The sequence below is a fragment of the Solea solea genome, chromosome 6 (genome assembly GCF_958295425.1).
Source record: "Solea solea chromosome 6, fSolSol10.1, whole genome shotgun sequence".
Taxonomy (NCBI): domain Eukaryota; kingdom Metazoa; phylum Chordata; class Actinopteri; order Pleuronectiformes; family Soleidae; genus Solea; species Solea solea.
Genome location: NC_081139.1, coordinates 21468370 through 21479615, shown reverse-complemented (window position 1 = coordinate 21479615; position 11246 = coordinate 21468370). Strand labels below are relative to the sequence as shown.

The following is an 11246-nucleotide window of genomic DNA, read 5'->3' as shown; positions in this document are numbered from 1 at the left end:
CGGATCCTGACTCAGTGGCATACCATGGCTGTGCAGTTTCCAAAATCAGACAAGGATCCATCTGATTTTGTGACTCGGCCTGTCGTGATATGCATGTATCTTCCTCCGAAACAAAGGATTGGAATGGACAGGTTTGTAGTGTAAAGCAACTTTGGTCAAGCATTTTCAGGTGTCTGCTTTGTCAATACTCTGGTGCCACGTCTTGCTAAACACATGAGAAGCTCTGAATTGTGAAACCGCTGCCTCTTGCAGATGTTACAATAGCAATGGCTGTTGAAAGACTGCAGGGAGAGAAAATGAGATCTGATGACAGGAAAGTGGAATTGATTTCATGCTTAGCAAAATGAGGGTTTCAGCAGAGGACCTTTTTGTGGCGAGGCTACAGAATCAGACGGAACGTTTGTCTGGGCAACTGGGAGATTTACAGTTTTTCATGCAGCCAACCAAGACATTGGGGTTAGCATCATTCCAAATGGCTGGCAAAGATTGCGTGGAACTGTCAGTGTAGGACAGGAAAGGCAGGTATATGTTAGGGAGGGCATCCATCGGTGAGTTCTGACTGGATGTGAGGACCTGTCACACTTGACCAGGTGAGCTACCTGAAGATTTGTCATTTGTTAACTGCTTTTTTTCTTTTCTTGTGACTTATCAAATTCTTCTTTGTTTTGAAGAGATGAAGGCTGCAACACATTCCTGGGTCAGAGGACTCCATGTTGGACACCAAGACCTGGAGAAGTACCATCCTGGATGGCTGTGGTGATGACCTAGTCATTTTCCACGGGATGTCTTTAGGTACGTTCTTTCAGATGGTACTCAATATGTTTAATCCATATTTACTTAACACTAAAGTGTGCTGACTCTTATTTATTGTATTTTTTTTGTTAGATGTTGGACCTTGCCAAACTGTACACATGCCTCAATGGCTGCTACGTCACTCTGCCCAACAGGACATGGTCACCGAGATTTTTTTAAATGGACTTTACTTTCACAACTTCCTTACTTCTAGCCACTAACACTAAATATGGCTAATGTATAAAAATATGCCACTGAACATTAGACTACTTTGCTTTAAAATGCCTTCTTTTAACTACAGATGTATTTTTACTATTTTATTTCATCTGGCTTTTCATTTTACCTTTTAATTCTGTCCTTACCATTTCACGCTTAAAGGTTTTATTTTTCTACTATGGAAAGCACTTTGTAGAGTTGTTTTGAAAAGTGCTATTCAAATAGTTATTTAAACAGTGTGGCACAACCATTAACACCAGCAGCAATATGAGCAGCCACACATGCAGTGCTAATATTTCTGACTGTCTCAGCCTCAGGTAGGTGATGTGATGAATCACAGCCAGATAATGCTCCACACATTAGTGCAGGAAAACATTCAGCAGTTAAATAAAACACCAAGGTGCGAGGCACAGATGTACAAGATGTTTCCCAAAGTAAAGATCAGACTTGGGACAACCGAGCGGTAGACAAAGAAGTCAGTGGCTTGTTGCAAGCTGCAAACACTGGTGACCCAAGATGGAGAGAGGGGCGAGGAGATGATTCTTCCAGTCTCAGCATCCAGTGCATCATGAATTCGACAGGAAGAAGAGATGACCGACATTTTGGTTGTGTGATGATGCTTTTGTGGAGAAGGGGGCTGATTTACAGTATTTTTATTGTTTTTCTCTTCTCTAATCCTAGCAGGTTTGGTACAGATCGGAACAGGATTGGCAAAGTTGTAACAGTTTTTTTTTTTTAGTACATTCTGCCACCACCAGGAGGCGTTGTTGTAAAAATGTACCGTATTCAGCAACATAGTCATCTTTAGCAACTACCCATCATCAATCATAGGAAGTTTGGTTGGGATTGGACCTTCCATTGTGAAGTTATAAGAGTTTTGTTGTCTGTTGCGAAAAATCTGAATTTGCGCCAACTTTGGCGCACCCTATCTCATCCGACATCTTAAAAAACTTTCAGCAACTTAAGCTCATCAACTTGTCCACAGTGACCTCACCAAGTTTGAAGGTGATCGCACAAAAGCTCTATGACAAGTTTGTTCAAATACCAAACGTCATATTGTCTGCCGTCACCAGGGGGCGCTGTTTTTGAAATTGAATATTTTCATACAGACGTCTTCTGGGCTAGACTATCATCAATCCTAGCAAGTTTGGTTCAGGTTGGACCAGGATTCTTGAAGTCGCAAAAATCTGACTTTGTGTTAAACGTTGTGCCATCATATTCAGCACACACCATGTTTTGAGTGTTTTCACCAATTTAAAGTTGATACGATAATGTCTGTAAAAGTTATTGCCGAATTTAATTTTATTTCTTTTTTTATTATTTTCTGCCACCACCAGGAGGCGATGTTTTCAAACTTGACAGTTTTTGTATAGACATCTCCAGCAATGGCCGATTATCAAGCATCGCAAGTTTGGTTAAGATCAGCTCTTCCATCACGAAGTTATAAGAGTTTCGTTCTCTGCTGCAAAAAATTGCAATTTTCGCCAACTTTGCCGCCCCCGTTCTCGTACACCACGTGACATTTTAACTATCCATAAGCATCGTAAGCTCCTGAACTTGTCCTCAGTGACCGCACCAAGTTTGAAGGTGATCACACGAAAGCTCTAGGACAAGTTCGTTAAAATATCATTGGTGCGAAATCGCCAATTAATGAACGTTCAATCCAAGATGGCGGCTTTCCTGTTCATTTTAGAGCTTAGGTCTTCGCTACCTTTTTAGACCGCCCCGACCTAAAGAACCTTTGAACCCAAACGGATGTAAATTTTCACCAGGTCTGATGCGGCGCACAAATTTGTGAGTTTTTCGGTATGGGAAAGGCCTCAAAAACGCAATTCATTTGGACCAAGAAGAATAAGAATAACTCCTTCAGTTTCATTAGGGTTGTATGCTTTTTGTGCTCGAACCCTAAATATAAAAACACACACAGGTTCTTGCAGCTCTCCTTTTAAATACTCTCATTGACTTCCTTTCCTTTGGACAGCCTAAACAAATCCTTATCCCCTACCCTTAACCATAACCAGTTAATACCTAACCCCAACCACAATTCAAATCTTAGCCCTAAACTTAACCAGTCCCTCAGAAATGAGGTTCCGCCTCAATAGGACCAGGCGTTTGGACTCCTGGTCCTGACAAAGTCAGTGCTTATGCCACAAAAGGTCCTAAAGAGGTGACAAACACAAGTACACACACACTCACAACTACAAATGCAGACCATTAGAGTGAAATCAATTATTCATCAATTCTTTCCACCACAGCTATGACCAGACGAGCAGGGCAGCAATAAACATCCAGGATCTTCACTCCAGAGGTCGTTTTGTCACATGTCGTCAACATGTGGCCTGTTTCAGGCTCCGTCACCCACACTGTGTCTGTCCGGCCGCCTGTGCGCACCATGGGTTACTGTGAAAACAAACTGCTGTAGTGACAGTTGCAGTGGATGTGTCACAGGGCAGTGTTGAAATAATTTAAAACCCGTACACTTCCGGTTCTCTGCTGAGAGGTCAGAAGGGTTTTTCCCGTCTCTGTGTGTCTATGAACTTAAAATGATAATTGGAGTGTTTATTTTTAACATATGTAAACAAGTTTCCCCAATTAAAAAACATGTCTCTAGGTCTAATCTAATAATAAACATCCTTTTATCAGCTTGCTTAATTGTTTTGTGTTGGATCTACAATGAGATTTCTCAGAAATATATTGATTAATAGTGACTTATTTTTACCCATCATCTATTTCACCGTGTCCCTTGAGCTGCACAGGAACCATGGTTTTGTTCAAGGACACCTCAGTTGGGTAATACTTGCTGCCAAAGGGACTAAAAGCTGTTGGTTTTTTTTCTCTTCAGTTGAAGGACATGCTCACTATGCCACATCCGCGTTCCAAACAACTGCACAAGGGCAAAGCAACCACATGGAAAGTTCCAGAGCCGTCGGCAAACGGAGGTCAAACATCTGTTGCGGGGTTGTATCCAAATTCCAAGTCTTGCCTCACCTTTTCTCCTGTTGTTTCTCTCCAACACCGACTCAGCATCGAGATACAGATGGCATCTCCAGTGCCCTCCGGATACTATTAAATTTCACTTTGAGATAATGCATGCTAAAGTCTCATTAAATCCCAGTCAGAGGTAATGCATAGTAAACTCCTATTATGGTTTGATTAGGAGACACAGGGTCTGATTGTGTTTTTAATCAGATCCTTCCTGCTGCAGAGCAACAACAGCAAAGAGGAGAGAAAAAGGGGAGCGAAGGAAAAGAAGCTGAGCAAGCAGGAACAATTTCCCTTCTCTCCAAGGACAAAGTATAATCATGGTGTATTGTTTTGGCATAATGGAAATTTAATAGAATGGATTTTGAATTGGATTGTTTTTCACTGTTATTACTGTGTGACTGCAAGACTTCACTATTTTGGTGGAAAGACACAGAAAGAGGCAGTCGTCAGCTAATGTATTTTCGGCTTAAGTGCTTTTAAAGCAGAACCGTGCAGAATGTTTACCCTAATTTAACAGCTTCTGAGTCATCGTGATGGTTAAAGGGCTTGTTTGTGGGGAGATTGGGGGGCTATCTCCACTCCCACTACTGTCTGTTAGTGGAAAACCAGCCTTGCAAGATCAGGGGCCACTGACCAGGAGTCCCAAGAATCAGGAGGTCTCATGAAGTTGTGGGTGTTCCAAAACACAAATTGCTTCATGGCACTACACACGTACACCGTAGCCAGTGATAGTGTTCATCATGGCAGAGCCGATGAAAAAGAAGCAGAGAAAACTGCTTGTGGAGGAACATCGGACCGGCTTTCATATGCGAGAATTAAAAAGCGTCCGGCATGGACATGGCTCCTTTGAAAACAAATGCGCATGGGAAGGGAGGGGGGAGCTTCAGGGGTGAGTTAAAAGCGGTAGACAATGGATGGATGTTTACGCTGGTGTCAAAAAATATGTACTCTGAAACTGTAGGGGGAGCTCCTTAGATAAAAAGGTGAAAAGCTTTAAACTAAACAAGCAAGGTGTATTCAATACAATTCTATGTTAGAAATAAACTGATTGTAGAGCCTGTATTTGTACAAGAATGAAACCATCTAATACAATAATGTGCTTCTAAAAATTATGGGAAGTTGTTTTGGGAGATGAATGGCAATGCCTTACAATCGTCTGTAATGAAAACGGCTCCAAACGCAATCAAAATTAACACTCGCTCTGTGTTGCCATATACTGAGTCACACAAATGTGTGTGCAGGCATATGTGCATTTGAAATTGGAGGGCGCTTTAACTGCACCAATAAAAACTGAATCTTTCTTTTTATTGTTCAGTGAAAAAAGTAGAAGGTGGGTAGAAGTAAACTTGGTGAGTTAAATTGTAATAACATCAGGACTGCTGCACTGTAGTAATAACACTGAGTTTTGCTGAAGGGCACTTCCGTACTGATACTTTTTTTCATCAGTGTGGCATCCTGTGCAGACAAACTTTTGCAAAGTTGACCTGCATGTTGCCAGCACACAGAATATGGGCAGTTTTGCCTAATATTCTAATATAAATAATTAGTATTTTTCCCCACACAGTTGGCACAGGGCATTTTAAAATGTCATGGAGAGGGACAGAGAAAAGTCAGCAGATGTCTGTTTGCTTCCTGCTTCTTCAGACTCTGTGATGTATCATTGCCTCCACCCATGTTAGTGGAGGACACACTGGTCAGCAAAGTCAAATCAAGTGTATTTGCATCGTCCAACATCCCATTCAATGTTGAATGGGCACATTAACGAGCTGGAAGAATTTGAAATGAGAGATCAAGAATAGTTCACTAAAGTTTCCAGAAACACAACAAAAAACAACAACTAAGGTGTTGTGTGTGGATTACTATGGAGAGAGGTATCTTTTATTATAGTGTAACACAGCCAATTAGAAGCTGGCTGACAGAGAATGATCAGTATAAGTGGAGAAAGAGGAGAGGTTGTTAGAAGACTTAAGAAATGTAAAGGGAAAAGATGCACAGCTAATCTTGTGCACTGCATTGATTTCCATTCATTTGGACAGTCTAAACCAGGGGTCTCAAACTCAAATGACCTGTGGGCCACTGACGGTCTCGCCTGGTCAGTCGGGGGCAAAAAAAAAAGCCCAACTTTTTTGAGAAAAGCAACAGTTGCGGTGGAAGTCATCATCAATATGCCGTATTAATTCCGTTTTCTAATATGTAACCCTCGTGTGAGCTTTTCTGTCTTTTACTTCTTCTGTCTTTTATCCATTATTCTGTACAGCACGTTGGTCCACTGTGTTTGTTTTAAAGTGCTTTACAAATAAAGTTGGATTGAATTGGATCAAGTGGTTGTTTTAATATGCAACAATAAAAAAAACATTTATGAAAATGAATGTATTAATTTAAAGATAAAAACATATAGAAATGTCTCGTTATAACTTGATATTGTTTGGAGGGCCACATGAAATTGATTGGAGGGTCACAAGTGGCCCCCGGCCCGCCACTTTGAGACCCCTGGTCTAAACAAAGCATTATCCCTAACCTTAACCACAACCCGTTAATGGCTAACCCTAACCTTAACTTAACCACAACTAAATGCCTGTCCCTAAAACCGGGTCTTAACACCCTTAAAAAGCTTTGCGGACCAGCCAAAATGTCCTCACTCCCCATGGTTTATATGTTTTTTTGGTCCTCACAAAGCTACACATAGAAGAACACACATACACACAACTTCTTTGTGAGGACACTCATAGACATAAACCATCAGAACTAAATGCCTAACTCTAATCTAAACCTAATTATAAACCGTTCCCAAAATGTCCTCACTCCTTTTATACTTTTATTTGGTCCTCACAAAGATACCCATACAAGAAAACACACACACAAAGGGGGGGATAATATGAGAATCTTTAAAGAATCTTTCTTTCTACATGGTGTCATTAATCAAAGTCAGACAGCTGAGTGAATAATTCTCTGGGAGTGATAATGAATAATGACAGTGTGTGTGTCCAGTCTTGTCTGAATGGCTTTTTCTCTGCACTGACAGTTACACCTCCTCTCACTGCAGAGTGTTTCAGAACAATGGACACCGCGTGATATTTGACTTTCTTATGGGAGCCATTGTTGTAACACCCGCACGCACAAGATCCTGTGAGTGATTATACGCGTTTACTGTGACAAAGTACTGTACTAGAGTGTTCTGTTTTGTTTCGTATGGCCTTTTTTTTTACAGTTAGGGGGAGCATGTTAACTTAATTTTTTAATATAAATTACACCTCTATGCATTGACATTGTGGTGTCACGGTTCTGCCTGTCAGTCACTGTGGTCCAGACTGAAATATGTCCAGTGCTGACTGCTGTTAGAACTGATAGACTGGTTATTGGTGTCCAAGATGGATGGTTGGTTGGTTGGTTGGTATGTAGGTAGGTACTGTATATAGTTGGGTTGGTTGGTTGGTATGTAGGTAGGTACTGTATATAGTTGGGTTGGTTGGTTGGTATGTCGGTAGGTACTGTATATAGTTGGGTTGGTTGGTTGGTATGTAGGTAGGTACTGTATATAGTTGGGTTGGTTGGTTGGTATGTAGGTAGGTACTGTATATAGTTGGGTTGGTTGGTTGGTAGGTAGGTAGGTACTGTATATAGTTGGGTTGGTTGGTTGGTAGGTAGGTAGGTAGGTACTGTATATAGGTAGGGAGGTTTGTTGGTTGGCATGTTGTTAGGTAGGTAGGTGGCTACTGTATATAGTTAGGTTGGTTGGTTGGTTGGTTGGTTGGTGTGTAGGTAGCTACTGTATATAGTTAGGTTGGTTGTTTGGTTGGTGGGTAGGTAGATAGGTAGGTACTGTATAAACAGTAGTTCGACTGGTTTGTCGGTCGGTCGGTTGGTAGGTACTAGGTAGGTTGGTTGGCTGGCTGACATGTTGGAGGTAGGTAGGTGGTGTATAGTTTGCCATTAAATTTAGGGTTGACACTCATGTCACCTATAGATGAATTATACAATTGGCATGGTTTCGCTTGATTAAATTTGATGGACAACTTGTAGAAACTGTAGAACATTTTAAATATCTTGGTACAGTCTTGGATTGCCAGTTGAACCTCTGAAAACTGAAAACCGAGAATGTATACTTAAGGAATGCTCTCAGCGCCTACATCGTCTGAGAAAGCTCAGGGGCCTTGGTGTAAGAAAACACACATTAGAACTGGTGTGCAAATCTTTTTGTTGAAGGTCGTCTAACTTTCCTGCCTGGTACGGTCACACCTCAGCTGCAGAAATCGAAACAAGTTTTCTATAATGGTGTCAACAGCAAGCAAAATAATTGGTAAACCCCCCAAAAAATCTTTGTCTCAACTTTTTACAAGGGCAAAAAAAGTGAGGAGTATCCTGGCAGATAGCTGACATCTCCTGTATAGTGAGTTAGATCATTTGAGCTCTGGAAAGGTGCTACAGAGTTCCCGTGGCAACTAAAAATGTATATAAGAAAAATCCTTCATTCCAAGTGCGGTATGTATTCTTAACTCCACAATGTGACCACCAAGCTTTTACGCCACAGCTGCAGTGAAGAGCAGTTTTTAATATAATTTAATCCTGTCTGTGTCAGTTTTATTGGTTTTGTTAGAGGGTCTTTTTTCCTCTTACTCTTACTGTCTTTTACAAATGTTCCTTATTTCTATCTCTTGTGTTTTTATGACCGTCTCTTATCTTATTCTAACTGTGTTTTGTTTTTATGACTTCCTATAAGTCTCCTTTTATGATTTTATGTTGGTGAGCTGAAGGCAAATCCACCTTGGTGGACAAACAAGTTCTATTCTATTCTATTCTAATAACTATGGTGATGTCTTGACATTATCACACAGAAATTGTCAGTATTTTGGACCAGATACATGCAGTGTAAGTGGTCAAGCAAAACATACCAGGGTAAAGTTTGATGCAGCCCAGAGAGCTTAATTGTCATTGTGAGTGTGACAGTAGGATCCCCCTGCAGTCCTCCACCTCATCATCACCTAAAATGATGATCCACAGAAATGCACACAAAGCTTCCGAATCTGCTCTGTGTAACCAGCGATGAATATGGATGAGGATATGAATATAGATGAGGGAGAGGGAAAAAAAATGAATATTGATGAAGACAGATTCTCCTCCCTCTGACTGATGTGTGTGAGGGCTTTGAGACGAGCGGATCAGTCATCACAGCGTAACCACATGATTGGCAGGCAGGTCCATCAGTCCATCAGCACATGCCTTCAAGTCGTGTGTTCGATGCACAGCGTTGGAATCGCTTTTACCGCATTCTTCTGCCTCAGCACTCCGTAATCGCACTGGTGCGTCTGAAGCTGTGATAAACCAAATGTAAATGAATGCAGCCACACTTACAAACTAATGGCATCACTATGGGATGATAAATTACATGCAAAACAAGCACATGAATTTTCTTTAACGGCACCCTTGTCATTTAACTGATGAGGCCAACTCCAGGGCTTAATGAGGCACGTCACTCACATGGCAGATGAATTGATGGAATCTATAGGTTGAGGTCAGCGGTCAAAAATTCTCATCAACCTAATGATTGAATTACCCTGAAGCACTATATCAATTATAGCGTGGGCTTGACACCGCTTTGATCTCTTCAGTGTTACACTGCACTTTGTGCCCCCGGCTGTAACTTCCCTCTGAAAGACAAAGCCTCCTACAGGCTGTAACTTCTTGGTGCGCCATTACAGGCCTAATGCAGCATCTCCTGTTCTTACAGCTGCGGGAACATTTATTACCTCTTTACCTTGTGTATCTCCCCATTTACCCCAAGCCTCCCATTTGCCAGTAATGAGTCACGCGGCTCACAGGGTTGCTTGGATCACATTGTTCCCCCACCATCTGTGGGATATCGACTGTGCAGCCGTTGATCCCTGCAAGACAGGAGTGAGTCTTAGTCAGAGCTAAAGTGTCTGCACGGACGCTTACACATTATCGCATTATACTGTGGAGTCACAGTGAGTTCAAGGGCTCTTCATTAAGGGACTGAGGAACAGAGCTGCTCCTGGAGGAGGTAGATTTTACTGATGCTGGAGGAGGATCACCCTTAGTCAAGGTTTTTAAGTGTATATGTGGGCAACCCAAAATTCGGATACATTAGAAACTGAGAGTAACTTTTAAAATCTGCCTAGCAGTACATTTAAAAGTGACACCTTACTTATTCAGTCTGCACTTTAAAAGTAAAGTCCCACGCATCTTGTTTTTGTCAGTGCCATTAGGTTGGGTTTTATAATCTGTACTCTTATGCTGAACAAACACACATGAGAGGTATAATGCATATCCTCTAACTCCCAGAAAGAGAACATTCAGCGATTTTCCTCAGATGTCAAGCTATTCCTTTAATTAATTTGAACATTTAAACTTTTTCGTGTAGTGCCTTGTTGCAAACTACAAAAAAAACCAAGATACAGGATGCTCTAAAGTGTCCTATATGTAATATCTCAAACACTTATCTTTTTTTTTTAAGTTGTACACTGCTGCTGTCATACAATATATTCTTGTTGGGGTGTTGTGTTTCCAGGATATATATATAGAACTTGCTGCCTCGGGGACAAAGCCTTATTTATCTCCCTAAAAACAGCCTGTAGCAGGAAAATGAGCATTGTTGTTCCTTAATAATAATAATGCACAGTGCCACTTCGCTGTTCACTCAAGTTCACTTTTATTTACCGTATTACTTATTTCCAGTTTTACTTTAAAACTCACATCTTGGCTCATTTCAGGCATCTTCACTTCCTTCCCTGTTTCCTGCCCTCTTGATTACCTGCACCTGCCCTCATGTGTCACACCTGTATCTAGCCTATTTAGTCTCTGCCTTTCTTCTTTACATTGGTTCGTGTATATTGTCTTGTCCCCTTTTCTTATTACTGACACCTTTGCTGTTTGGACTGGTTTCCACTTGTCAAACCTGATGTGTAAGTAAAGACTTATTAACTTCAAACCTGTCTCTGAGTCTGCATTCAAGTCCTTGTCTCCTCTAATGTGATAGTGCAGTATATGTTTTCACGTGTTAACTTAAAGGTGGGATTGGAGATCCTGGCAAAACTGTTTGAGCAGGCTACATTTTGAATAAAAAAGTCCAAGTCCCTTTCTGGGCTTTCAGTTGTCGCCAGCGTTCAAATGCAGCACCGATGTTCACTCTGGTCTTGCCTTTGTCTTGGCAGTGGCTGTCCCAAAAAAGGTCTTTCGTTTGCAGCACCTGTTGTTGCCACCTTTCCTGTCATAACGTTGCTGCAACTGTCTCGTGT

At 41.3% G+C, this 11246-nt stretch overlaps 1 long non-coding RNA gene across 1 annotated transcript; it reads left to right on the top strand.

Moving 5' to 3' along the window:
- Positions 1 to 233: 233 nt before the first annotated feature.
- On the top strand, positions 234 to 1943 carry LOC131461231 (uncharacterized). The gene is made up of 3 exons (XR_009240458.1): positions 234 to 590; positions 672 to 792; positions 886 to 1943. It is a non-coding gene; the product is annotated as an uncharacterized LOC131461231 (long non-coding RNA).
- Positions 1944 to 11246: the final 9303 nt, after the last annotated feature.